Source organism: Dendropsophus ebraccatus, chromosome 6 (genome assembly GCF_027789765.1).
Source record: "Dendropsophus ebraccatus isolate aDenEbr1 chromosome 6, aDenEbr1.pat, whole genome shotgun sequence".
Lineage (NCBI taxonomy): Eukaryota > Metazoa > Chordata > Amphibia > Anura > Hylidae > Dendropsophus > Dendropsophus ebraccatus.
Genome location: NC_091459.1, coordinates 127,882,511 through 127,897,754, shown reverse-complemented (window position 1 = coordinate 127,897,754; position 15,244 = coordinate 127,882,511).

The window sequence follows — 15,244 nt, the reverse complement described above, 5'->3', positions numbered from 1 at the left end:
AGCGGATTGAAAACACAGAAAGGCTCTGTTCACACACTGTTGAAATTTAGTGGATAGCCATCATTTTATGTCAAATAATGGCCATTATTTCATAACAACAGTGTTATGTTTTAAAATAACCCAATTATTTGCCATTAAATGACGGCCATCCACTAAATTTCAGCAGTGTGTGAACATAGCCTTTCTGTGTTTTTAATCCACTCCTGGTTTTGGTTGCAATATGAGGACCAAAATCCCGAGCAAAAATACTGTGTGTGAACCCAGCCTTGTACTGTTTAAAGGGGTTATCCAGCGCTACAAAAACATGGCCACTTTCCCCCTTCTGTTGTCTCCAGTTTGGGTGCAGGTTTTGAAACTCAGTTCCATTGAAGTAAATGGTGCTTAATTGCAAACTGCACCTGAACTGGAGACAACAGTAGGGGGGAAAGTGGCCATGTTTTTGTAGCGCTGAATAACCCCTTTTACAAGATCTAGTTGGTGTATTGGTCCTCATAGAGCACATGTGAATTTTTTACATAGTGTTTTACTTCATCTTTTCTATTTAAAGAAAATTGGCAAACAGTTAAGAATTCTCAATGGATTTCACTTGGATAGTGGGTAAAAGTGCACAATGCAGGGAACGAGCTGTCCATAAAAAAAAAAAAAAGGTTAGAGTAGACAGCCCCTTTTTTATGTGGACTACTAATGCACATTGCGTGAAAACAATGGGAGACATTTATCACTGGCCTTGTGCCTATTTTTTTGTAGATAATTGCATTTTTCACCCCTTTTTGAACCAGTATTTGACAGGCAAATATTTTTTAAATACAACTTTTTTTAATCCGCCTGTTTTGAGTATTCACCCGAAAATCACATAATCCAAGATTAGTGGCCAATTTATCTTTTACAAAAACGAACAAAAACTGGTGAAGGCCTACGTCTGCTCAGTACCAGGTGAATTTGTTTGCGACTTTTTTTAATTGCGACAAGTAGCAGTTTAAAGGAGAAGTTTGTCGAAAATTTTTATTAAAGTATTGTATTGCCCCCCGAAAGTTATACAAATCACCAATATACACTTATTATGGGAAATACACATAAAGTGCTTTTTTCCCTGCACTTACTACTGCATCAAGGCTTCACTTCCTGGATAAAATAGTGATGTCACTTCCTGGATAAAATGGTGATGTCACGACCTGACTCCCAGAGCTGTGTGGGCTGTGGCTGCTGGAGAGGATGATGGCAGGGGGACACTGAGGGATACAGGGCACTGGATGAGCACTCAGCATCCCCCTGCCATCATCCTCTCCAGCAGCCACAGCCCGCACAGCTCTGGGAGTTGGGTTGTGACATCCCCATGTTATCCAGGAAGTGACATCACCATGTTATCCAGGAAGTGACATCCCCATGTTATCCAGGAAGTGACATCACCATGTTATTCAGGAAGTAAAGCCTTGATGCAGTAGTAAGTGCAGGGAAAAAAAAGCACTTTATAAGCATTTCCCGTAATAAGTGTATATTGGTGTTTTGGCCTTATACAGTACCCAGTGTGTCCCAATAGTTCTTTTTCCTACACATACATGTATACGCACTCCTCATATACAGGCATACACATACAAATGAGCATGTATGATGTAAAGGCTCACACTCCAGTAAGTTATTGAACCTGAGCATGTTTTTGGTATGTCGTTGCAAAACTGTGGACAAAGGCAAGAAGAGGATACAAGCTCCATCACCCCAGTGATGAGGCAACAGTCCCAACCATGCCTTATAGCATACATTACCGGAACTTATCCATGACAAAAAACAAATTATGTATTTTATATGTTATATTCAAGTTTGCAAACAAATACGGCCTGGTGTTTAGTGTCCAGATGGGAATGAAAACAATGGTGGTCTTAGCTGGATATGAGACTATGAAAGGGGTGCATGTCAATCATGCCGAAGAGTTTGGAGATCGAGCAATTCTTAGAATATTTAAGAAATCAGAGAAATGAATGGGGGAGCCCTTTAGGATTCATTCTTCACATGGCTTTTAAGGGTAGATTTACAGGTTGCATAATTGCTGAACTGTGCAGAATCCAGGATGAGATTCTGTAATAAATAACAAACCCTGTTCATTTACAGAAAAAACAAGCCTGTACATTCAGGGCACGCTACCAGTTTTTCTATAGATTTTATTTAAGGTAAAAAAGACAGAATGTTCCTGAACCAACATGACCTCAATGTCAGGAATGAGGATGGAGGAGCCCTGTCCTCCGAAACTACTGCGACGGGAGGTCGGAGTGTTTGGACTGTGAGATGTTCACAGATCAGCCTGTGACTATATGCTGTACCATATACAAAGAATAAATGAGAATGAAATGAAGCTCAGTGAGTATGTGTCTTCTATAGTAGAGTGACACCTTATCATCAAAGAGACGCAAGAAACGAGATATTGTCATACATAATGGTGCATCCATTTGTTCAAGCCACACTTTTTTCTTATAAAGATTGGTATTGTTACAGATTTGGTGGAGTCCGAATGGTATAGGCAAGCTGTTGAATTCAGAGTGTGGTGTTGGTAGTTTATGGATTCTCAATGTCAGGAACACTATGAAAAGTGTTTTATCTAATATGTTCCCAATCTTAGGCTATGTTCACATTACGTGACCGACCCTGTTCCATGACTTAAGTACCGGTCGGATGATCTTTCCGGCCGCAGCGTTCTGATGCGGGCACATCAGCGTGCGCCCGCATCAGAACCTCCCACAGCACGCAATGAAGCAAGCGGCCGGAGCCGATGGCAACAACGACTGTACTTATACCTAGTGTGAACATAGCCTTATACAGGATGAGTCAAAAGTTGTTCTCACTCCCAGTGCACCAAAATGCCTAATTAGCATAAAGATTAAACTGTTAACAGCACAGAAAAGGTGGATGAAGGTAAGAAACTTAGCACCCCGTGCACAATTGAGAAATATCAGCAGGCTAGATTCTCCTAGTTTCTCTATAAGGGATAGATGCAGAGGGTAATGTGTGGTAAAAAAAAAAAAAAAAAAGGGTAGGGTCTTAGTCGGAATTGAGACTGTGAATGAGGCCCTTGTAGATTATGCTGAAGAGTTTGAAATCAAGCAATTCTTAAAGAATATTTAAAGTGAATGCACCACCGGTACATCGCTTTTTTGCTTATTATATGAATAGACTGACACCATCACAGGGAGGTCCTTTTTTTGAACCAGAGCCTGGTTCCCGCACATGTTGCCGGTCTATTACCGAGCACTGGCCCGCATGAAGCACTGGAAGCGGGCTGGCCAGCCCCCAGTGTGACGATCTGCCCTCCCCTTAGAATCAATGGAGCCGGTCAAAGAGGGGAGACCATCACACTGGGGGCTATCGGGCCCACCTCCAGTGCTTTATGTCTGGCCAGTGCTCGGTAATGGACTTGCACCGTGCGCAGCAACTGGGCTATGGTTAAAAAAAAATGGACCGCTACACTGGCATCCCTGCGCCTGTGCCAGTCTATTCATGTAAAAAAACAAAAAAGTGATGTACCGGTGGTACTGTACTTTCGCTTTAAGAAATAAGACAATAGAATGGCTGAGCCCTTTAAGCTTCATTCTTCACATGGTGTATAAGGGTGGACTTACAGGTTGCATACTTGCTGAACTTTGCAGAATACAGGATGAAATTACATAACAAATAACAAACTCTGTTCACTTACAGAAAAAAAACAAGTCTGTACATTCAGGGCATGCTACCAGTTTTTCTATAGATTTTATTTAAGGACAAAAAGACAAAATGTTCCTGAACCAACATGACCTCAATGTCAGGAACACTTTGAAAAGCTGTGTTTTTATCTGATATGTTCCCATTACTATATAGGTTAAGTCAAAAGTTGGGTAATTGTTGGCTTTTGGCTTCACTATGAATATAGTATTCCCCGTACATTCGGGGCATGCTGATTTTTTTTATTTTTTTTTTTTACTATGGATTTCATTTAAGGAAAAAAAGACAAAAAATTCATAAACCAACATGACCTCAACATCAAGTATACTCTAAAAAGTGGATTTTTATATAATAGTAATAGTATGAAGCCCAGTTTACTCAGGTACCTATAGTATGTTGCCTTGGTAGCGGCAATAACCAAGAATTGAAATGGGATTGGCTGTAGAGCTCACAAATATGTTGGTCAAAGAAGAAACAATGAGGGGACAGTGGCATATCCATATGTGAGGATCTGCCTGATACTGAACCAGGGTAGGAGTAGGAGGCAATGGATTATACTTCAGATATATGGTAGGGTGGATCAATGCAATGGACAGTGTTCCCACTCCCAGTGCACCAAAATGCCTAATTAGCATAAGGATTAAACTGCTAACAGCACAGAAAAGGCGGCGAGGATGAAGGTAAGAAACTTGTGCACAGGGTGCTTAGTATCAAAGTAAGTTTCTTACCTACATACTCAGCACTCTGTGCACAATAGGAAAATCTCAGCAGGTTAGACTCCGAGTTTCTCCTTAAGGTATAGATGCAGAGGGTAATGTGTAAAATGCTGAAGAGTTTGTAGATCAAGCAATTTTTAGAATATTTAAAGCAAATGTACCACTGGTACATCACTTTTTTATATATATATATATATATATATATATATATATATATATATATATGAATAGACTGGCGGCACCATGGGGATGTCCTTTTTTTGAACCGCAGCCCGGTTCCTGCACACAGTGCCGGTCTATTACCAAGCACCAGCCGGGCATGAAGCACTGGAGGTGGGCTGGCTGCCCCCCAGTGTTACGACCTGCCCTCCCCTTTGTGATGTGGCTTCATTCAAATCTATGGAGCCACGTCAAAGAGGGGAGACCATCACACTGGGGGCTAGGGGGCCTGTCTCCAGTGCTTCATGCCCAGCAGGTGCCCGGTAATGAACTGGCGCCATGTGTGGGAAACAGTTAAAAAAAAGGACAGCGGCACCAGAATCCTAGCATTCGCTCCGGTCTATTAATGTAGAAAACCAAAAAATTATGTACCGGTGGTACATTGGTTTTAAGAAATTAGACAATGGAATGAGTGACCCCTTTAAGTTTCATTCCTCACATGGCGTATAAGGGAGAACTTACAGGTTGCATACTTGCTGAACTTTCCAGAATCCAGAATGAAATTCTGTAACAAATAACAAACCCTGTTTACTTACAGAAAAATGAAAAACAAGTCTAAAAAACAAGTCTATACATTCAGGGCATGCTGCCAATTTTTGTATAGATACTATTTAAGGACAAAAAGACAAAATGTTCCTGAACCAACATGACCTCAATGTCAGGAACACTCTGAAAAGCTGTGTGTTTTATCTTAGAGATTATCAGAGATGTTGTATCTGTATGACTGATGACTTACTACCATCACTTGACCGCTCAGTTTACTGGAGCGGGGAGTCTGACTTTTGATACGTGTCCTGCTCCAATTGCCTTAATGCCTCACAAAAAGAGTAACAAGCCACCAGTCAGGGTTGAGGGGCAGTGGCTACATCTGTACTAAAATGGGTTGCCTGTATTCTTCCAAAAAATATTCTTTATAAAGCAAAAAATACTAGACAGTAAAGAGATATCACAAACATCTGAGTCCTGTTGGCTGAAAGGACCCAAAGATCATAATTTACTTTAGAGAATGTTATTACTATACAGTAAATGGCACACAGTAGATGGAAACCTTGATAAAAGTTTTGTATTGTGGTACAAGGGCTTCCATTTCAGTATAATTATCCTGCATTATCTTACGGATATTTGTTCATTACTGTCTCTGTAGAGAAGCCATCTGCAACTCTATGATCCTGAACGCAGATGTGGACAATTTATTGTGGCAATTTTACTTGGGAACCAAATGGACTACGATGATCCCTAATTTAAGAGACTGTTAAGCTTAACAAATGAGAATGTTAGACTGTTAGGAATTCCAAAGATTTCGGAAATATCATTGGCATCATATTCTAAACCTTATGCATCTCTATGCCCCATATTGTATTGATACCCCTCGGTTTTTACTGATGCCATTTCCATGGTGCCCAGGTCCAAACTGACCTCTGCTTAGTCCCTGTTTTAACACACCTTTCTTTGAACCGCGGCCTGGTTCTGAGCTCCATTAGAATCAATGGAGCCGCATTATAGAGGGGCCAGTTTCCTTCCAGTGGGGGGTGGTCCAGCCCGCCTCCATTGCTTCAGCCCGGCTGATGCTTGGTAATAGACTGGCACCGTCTGCAGGAACCGGACATCCACAAGGTGCCGCCAGTCTATTCATATGAAAAACAAAAAAAGCGGCTTCCCTTTGCCTGTGCTGTTCTATTCATAAGCAACACTTAACGTGAATGTACTGATGGTACATTTGCTCTGAAAATTAGCTGTCATTTCAAGTTCTGCTGTTTGCCAGTAGTGCACAAACACAAGACTTAACTTAACAAGACTTAGCCAATAAACATAATGTTGGTGTACTTTATCAACTAGGTAGTACCATGCTGGGGGATAAGTTACACAATATACCACTATAGATAGTATTAGAGACAGGGTTACTGATACACTGATTTTGCAATGTGCTATGTAATCGGAAAGGGCAGAAATAGCAACTAAAGAAAGGAGGAAGAAGAGATTACACTTCTGGACCATGGACATGCAGCAGTTGGTACACTGGCATTTAAACAAGAGGCAGCTGACAGAGCTTAATGGTTGTCATATATAATAGAGAAGCCTTGATTTACCTTGCAGGAACAGCGTGGAACCAGGCAGACTAGCTCAGCTTGAAGGTACACAGCTCAAGCTTTCTCAAGTTCTCTGTTTCTAACTCCTTCACATAGAACGTGATAAGCCCTACTCTTATTTCCTGTAATCTGTCCCTATCTAACTGTTCCTAAAGACAGACTTCCCCTAACAGACAGTGTGTCAGGACTGTGCCTTTGTGGTGTTTGTTGCCCCCCTTGGCTTGTGCTCTGCGGCCAAGAAGGCATTGTTTTTCTTGGTTTGTTGTTTATTGTTCAATGTTCATATCCTTGTCTGAATACTTGACTGTTTCTGTTGGATTGTTCAGCCCCATATGCTTAGCTGTCTGTTCTGGCAATCTTGGAGTTAACACTGTTGCCAGTTTCGACCACAGTTGATTCATCTGGAACCTGGAGCCCGCTGGGCCGTTCTCCTTGTTCCTTATGGGTTTGTTATTAGAGGCTTACTTTGTTGATGGTCATTGAGCTCTGCTCCTTGCAAGCGTTCCGAATCGACATTTATATTCTGTTTGTCTTCTGGTTTCTGATCTTTGCTATTGTCTTGTCTACCCTTTGTCTGCTGCTTGACTTTGACTCTGCTTTTGGTTTGTGAGTCAGTACCTCTACCTACCGTTCAGTGTATGACCTGGACCGTTGGACATAGTTTATTGTATTTGTTTGTCTTGTATTGTCTTGTGTATCATCTAAGAAGTACAGGGGCCGTCTTCAAGTTACCCGCTGCTATTTAGGGCAGTTTGAGGTAAAGAGGCAGGGACACGGGTGGGGTGCCAGTTAGGGCTCACTGGTTTGTGTTCCTGTTCATAACAGTGTCCAACAAATTGCAAGAAAGGGAGACACCTAGTGGCCATTATATTCAAGCTGAGTTTCTCGAGCTAAGAGTAATTTCTCATATATGAAGTATATAACAAATATGACCTAAATGAATCACTGCAGCAAAACAATTGCTTGCTGTAGAAATGAGGCAGGATTCTCTGCAAAATAGCAAAAAAATTCATCAGCATAAAGCATATTTTTGTTTCAGTTTTGCTTCTTTTAATGAAAAATAGCAAAATTAGAAGGAAAATATGCTGTATTAAGTAAATATAAACTAAAAGGACTTTGGGGGTCTAATGTAAGGGAATGCCATCTAATGCAATGCAATAGAGCCAGTCTTTTTAGTTTATATTCACTTAATACAGCAAATTTTCGTTCTAATTTTGCTATTTTGCATTTACAATCGCAAAACTGCTAATCAATTTTCTGCTATGATGGAATAGAGGATCCCTTTCCCGTCTATTGCATTGTATAGCAGGACATAGGTTGACAGTATATTAACTCAAAAAAGCATATTTTTGTTTCAGTTTTGATATTGTAAGTGAGAAATAGCAAAATTAGAAGAAAATTTGCTGTATTAAGTAAATATAAGCTAAAACCTGGAGCAGTATTAGCCATTCCCGGCAGTAATACCGCTCCAGGTTTTAGCTTATATTTACTAATTACAGCTATTTTTTGTTGTAATTGTGCTATTTTTCATTTACAATAGCAAAACTAAAATGAAAATATGCTGTTTTAGGTTAATATACTGATAATGATAGCGACAGCCTGCCGATGCTTGTAGTACACACGTTCCACTACAAAATAATGTGGATTTACACCATAGAAGCAATGAGTAGTTTGCTGTTTTGAATAAATGGACTGTTCAAATGATAACTACAGTCTGCTGATACTTGTAGTACAGATGTACCATACACACTTAACCACATAAATGGTGTAGATTTATATCATATGAACAGTAGGAGGTTGCTTTTACTGTAGTGACCCGGTACGGGCCCCTTAGTCTTATTGCACCTGAGTAAGGTAACTCTCTCAGGCTCACACAAGTGGGCCACTGCAACTAGCTTTTTTACCACTAGGTGTCACTACGGTGTTTCTGTGTAACTTACTTTTTCCACGGCTGAAGTCTTCCAAGGGTTAACTCTTATGTGTCACATGTTGCCTTTCTGACCACTCACAGATGCAGGTGCTTTCCCTTCTTTCTCTAGCCTATCTTCTTCACTCTCTCTCTACACACACACACACACACACACACACACACACACACAGCCCTAACCAATCACAGACAGGGTTAGATAAATCCCTGGAGTTAGGACTTAGTTCCTGGTGGGAGGAGTTCAGTTAGTAGGTTGAAGTCAGTTGTAGTCTGAAGTCACTCTTACAGGGACACAACTAGGCAAGTGAGTTCTTCTTATGAGCACTAGAACCACTATGCAGTGCTAAGCCTTTTACAAGGGGAGAGAAGCCAAACTGGGAACACCTTGTCCGCGCCAGGAACCTCTCTAAAAAGTGCAGGGCAGTTACCAACCTAGGATGGGTAGCTCAAAACTAGGGGGCATAAGGTGGTCAAGACTAGAAGTCATCCGTGAGTACGAGTATTCACTATCTCTTCTTCTACACACCTCTACTATTCTGGCAGAGTACACTTCTACCTTGGGCAGGGCCCCTCTGGCAACTCCTCTCCTCTCTCTATTGCAAGCCACTTTCTTACTACAAGCACCTCGTCTCTACCTCAATACTAGCACCTGAATTATCACAAGATTGTAACTGTGGTGTTTTTCTAGACCAAATTGTTGCCACCAGTATTCTTGTTTGTATTGCACTATGTTTATACTTAGTATACTGTTCTACTCTGTTATGAAACTGGACCCTGACTTATCTCTTCCGCACCTACACACACAGCTCTACACTTTGGTTAATTTCTTTTGGTGTTGGGGAGGTGCCAAACTGTCTAGGATGGGTCCTATACCACTCCAGGCTACCATAACAAGTGCCCAAGTAACCCTTGACTCATTCAGCTACCACATCACTGTACCAGCTGACCCGACGGGAGTTTACCCCAAAACAAACACTCCCCGCACCTCACCGCATTACTATTAGGTGCACCGTTCCCGTCTTGATTCAGTTGCAACTAGAAAAGAGATAAAGAATTACAGTGAGCCCTCAGACAGCCGTATATTAGTGCTGTCCAGCACAATGTTGATTTACAGCATAGATAGTAAATATTACTTAAAAACTATTACTATTAAAGAGAAGTCAGCTGTTATCGTGATTAGTTAACAGCGACAAATATCAATCACCATTGGTCAGAGGTCGGTCAGCCAAATAATAGCATCCGAGACTGATAAGTACCTTCTAATCTTACAGTCATGTGGCTACTTTGGGAGATTGGCATTATATGGCATTATGCCAAGCCTCGCTCTAGGTCACTTATTTCCGGTGCCCGGCCATCTTGCGTATGGGCAGTATTTTTATATATTTTTATGTAGACGTCGATGCAGCCATGTTGCGGTAAGCATGAATGGAGACCTCCTTTGCAGTAGATATGGGTCAGTAATCGAACACGTGATCTTCTTTAGTATAATTATCTGTGATAAAAATATATGTTTCCTACTGGTCTTTCATTACCCTTAAGAAAGTTTTAGTAGTGGATGAAATGCGTGGGGTTTCTGTCACTCTGTCCTGAGACTGCCAAACTTAAGCTAGACTGGTGACACTGTGTGCCTAAATATGTTTTGGAATTTTTGTGTTTTCTTTGTTGCTATTCCATCTTGGGATTTTGCTTTTGTATTTTGTATTGTATTTTTTATTGAGCACTTTATTGCTTTATGGTATGGTTTACTGTTTACACAACCCTTCATATTATTGGGGTTTTTCCACAATTTCACCTGCTTTTTTTTACGCACAGCGGTGGCTAGCTGCAAGTATTTCTAGGACAGACCAGGAGGATGCAGTTGACCTGAGCATGAGTGACCACCTTAGTCAATGTGATAAGATGCTCAAAGACAATAGGATATGAAAACAAAGCAGTAAGTCTCAGGACATTTTCAGTAATGCTTCTACATTGAAAATATGTTTATTCATCATCTTTCTGTCTGTGACTATATAAGGGACATGGAGCTCATAAAGAATGGCCCACATGCTGACTTGTAGAAGTGGGGGTTCGAATGTAAATGCTCCATCTAATACGGTGTGTGGAAAGGTCTTCAAAAGACAAGTGTGACATGAAATTTCTCAATACAATGATGTTTTTTCCTTTTTTTTTTCCAGGAAACAAGAGACTCCCAATTGAATTTCCACAATGAGAATTTACAAAACTTATATATATATCTATATCATAAAAATCAAAGTCTGTCTGTCTGTCTGTCTGTCTGTCCTTCTGTCTGTCTGTCTGTCTGTCTGTCCTCTATAGACTTCCAAACGCCTGAACCGTTTGACCCCAAATTTGGCCCACAGATACATTGGGTGCCCGGAAAGGTTATTGCGAAGGTCCCGTCCCCGCCAGATGTACAGGAGGGGAGGGGGAGGGGAAAGAGAGGCGCCTCATAGAGATGAATGGGAAAATCTCCTCACTGCAAACACAGGTGATATAATTAGCTGCAGCAGACACGGCAGTTGGAGCCTTAGCAACCAATAGGATTACTGCTTTCATTTTCACAGGGAGCAATGGTTGCTAGGGAAGCTGCCTCACAACATCCACAGTAATAACTGGTAGACCCCCTACTCCATCTATACAGTACATGTATATACAGGACCCCCTACTCCATCTATATTTTACATGTATACAGGACCCCCTACTCCATCTATACAGTATATGTATATACAGGACCCCCTACTCCATCTATACAGTACATGTATATACAGGACCCCCTACCCCATCTATACAGTACATGTATATACAGGACCCCCTACTCCATCTATACAGTACATGTATATACAGGACCCCCTACCCCATCTATACAGTACATGTATATACAGGACCCCCTACTCCATCTATACAGTACATGTATATACAGGGCCCCCTACTCCATCTATACAGTACATGTATACAGGGCCCTCTACTCCATCTATACAGTATATGTATATACAGGACCCCCTACTCCATCTATACAGTACATGTATATACAGGACCCCCTACTGCATCTATACAGTACATGTATATACAGGAGCCCCTACTCCATCTATACAGTACATGTATACAGGACCCCCTACTCCATCTATACAGTATATGTATATACAGGACCCCCTACTCCATCTATACACTACATGTATATACAGGACCCCCTACTCCATCCATACAGTACATGTATATACAGGGCCCCCTACTCCATCTATACAGTACATGTATATACAGGAGCCCCTACTCCATCTATACAGTACATGTATATACAGGACCCCCTACTCCATCTATACAGTACATATATATACAGGGCCCCCTACTCCATCTATACAGTACATGTATATACAGGGCCCCCTACTCCATCTATACAGTACATGTATATACAGGAGCCCCTACTCCATCTATACAGTACATGTATATACAGGGCCCCCTACTCCATCTATACAGTACATGTATATACAGGAGCCCCTACTCCATCTATACAGTACATGTATATACAGGAGCCCCTACTCCATCTATACAGTACATATATATACAGGGCCCCCTACTCCATCTATACAGTACATGTATATACAGGACCCCCTACTCCATCTATACAGTATATGTATACAGGGCCCCTACTCCATCTATACAGTACATGTATATACAGGCCCCCCTACTCCATCTATACAGTACATGTATATACAGAACCCCCTACTCCATCTATACACTACATGTATATACAGAACCCCCTACTCCATCTATACAGTACATGTATATACAGGACCCCCTACTCCATCTATACAGGACATGTATATACAGGGCCCCCTACTCCATCTATACAGTACATGTATATACAGGACCTCCTACTCCATCTATACAGTACATGTATACAGGACCTCCTACTCCATCTATACAGTACATGTATATACAGGACCCCCTACTCCAACTATACAGGACATGTATATACAGGACCCCCTACTCCATCTATACAGTACATGTATATACAGGGCCCCCTACTCCATCTATACAGGACATGTATATACAGGGCCCCCTACTCCATCTATACAGTACATGTATATACAGGACCCCCTACTCCATCTATACAGGACATGTATATACAGGGCCCCCTACTTCATCTATACAGGACATGTATATACAGGGCCCCCTACTCCATCTATACAGTACATGTATATACAGGGCCCCCTACTCCATCTATACAGTACATGTATATACAGGGCCCCCTACTCCATCTATACAGAACATGTATATACAGGACCCCCTACTCCATCTATACAGTACATGTATATACAGGACCCCCTACTCCATCCATACAGTACATGTATATACAGGGCACAACAGATATACCAAACTGTGACTGGGTAACACTGCTACACCAGACCTGACCAATACCGCCATACTGTGCTGGATAACACTGTCATACCAGACCTGTCCAATACCGCCATACTGTGACTGGATAACACTGCCAGACCTGACCAATACCGCCATACTGTGACTGGATAACACCGACACACCAGACCTGACCAATACCGCCATACTGTGACTGGATAACACTGCCACACCAGACCTGACCAATACCGCCATACTGTGACTGGATAACACTGCCACACCAGACCTGACCAATACCGCCATACTGTGACTGGATAACACTGCCACACCAGACCTGACCAATACCGCCATACTGTGACTGGATAACACTGTCATACCAGACCTGACCAATACCGCCATACTGTGACTGGATAACACTGTCATATAAGACCTGACCAATACCGCCATACTGTGCTGGATAACACTGTCATACCAGACCTGACCAATACCGGCATACTGTGACTGGATAACACTGCCATACCAGACCTGACCAATACCGGCAAACTGTGACTGGGTAACACCGCCACACCAGTCCTGACCAATACCACCATACTGTGACTGGATAACACCATCATATCAGACCTGACCGATACTGCCATACTGTGACTGGATAACACTGCTATACCAGACCTGACCAATACCACCATACCGTGACTGGATAACACCGCCACACCAGACCTGACCAATACCGCCATACTGTGACTGGATAACACCCCCATACCAGACATGACCAATACCGACACTCTGTGACTGAATAACACTGCCATACGGGTAAATACAACCCTGCAGGTATACAGGACACTACAGGTATACAGGACCCCAAAACTATACGCTACAGGTGCACGGGACCTCCACAAAACTATATACTACAGGTATACAGGACCCCAAACTTTACACTACAGGTATACAGGACCCCAAAACTATATACTACAGGTATACAGGACCTCCACCAACTATATACTTCAGGTATACAGGACCTCCACCAACTATACACTACAGGTATACAGGACCCCAAAACTATACACTACAGGTATACAGGACCTACACCAACTCTATAATACAGGTATACAGCACCTTCACCAACTCTATACTACAAGTATACAGGACCCCAATTATACTATAGGTATACAGGAACTCCACCAGCTATATACTACAGGTATATCGGACCCCAAACTATACACTACAGGTATACAGGACCTCCACCAACTCTATACTATAGTTATACAGGACCCTCAAACTATTTACTACAGGTATACAGGACCCCCGAACTATATACTACAGGTATACAAGACCTCCACCAATTATATACTACAGGTATCCAGGACCCTCAAACTATAAACTACAGGTATACAAGACCTCCACCAACTATACATTACAGGTATACAGCACCAACTATATACTACAGGTATACAGGACCCCCGAACTATACAGTATAGGTATACAGGACCTTCACCAACTGTACACTGCAGGTATACAGGACCTCCCTTAACTATACACTATAGGTATACAGCCCCCCCAACTATGCACTACAGATATGCGAGACCCCTAAAAACTATACATTGTGTGTATACAGAACCCCTCCAACTATGCACTACAGGTATACACTAATTCCACTGATTAACTCAGATGAAACAATACCTTTAGCTTGGCCTCCTGGGCACCTTAGACCAAATCTAATTAACACACTGACACTTTATACCTGGGCAGCGCCGGGTACATTTTCTAGTAATATATAAGAAAGATATTCTCAGCAGGAATGGAAACAATGTCTACCACATTGCGCTAGGGATTTCTTCTAATGATAAAATATCCAAAAATACAAGATACAGGAGAAGTGGAAAGGAATTTGTCTTTTGGTTCACATTTCAGTCATTTCACAATATATTACTGTATCTGCCTGATTTAAAATATGAGAATATCCCTGTAATTGGTTAATTTTAATCAAATTCATTGCTCATTCGCAGTGTCCCAGTACCCATATCCCAGCTACTTGATTTGATGTGTGGCCAAGGAATACCTTGCTTAGCACCTCAAACTGGGCATTGTATGTTCTTTACTATACTGTATGCGCTGTTACTTTATTTGTAATACTGCTACACAAGCAAATAGGGAGAAATTCTAAGACAGGCCCTTGCCTCCTGACATTGCCTCGAAGCTCAAACTGGTCACCAAGTTACTTGCCTGTGAGGTCAAGCCACGGGAAAAGATTGTCCCTTTGT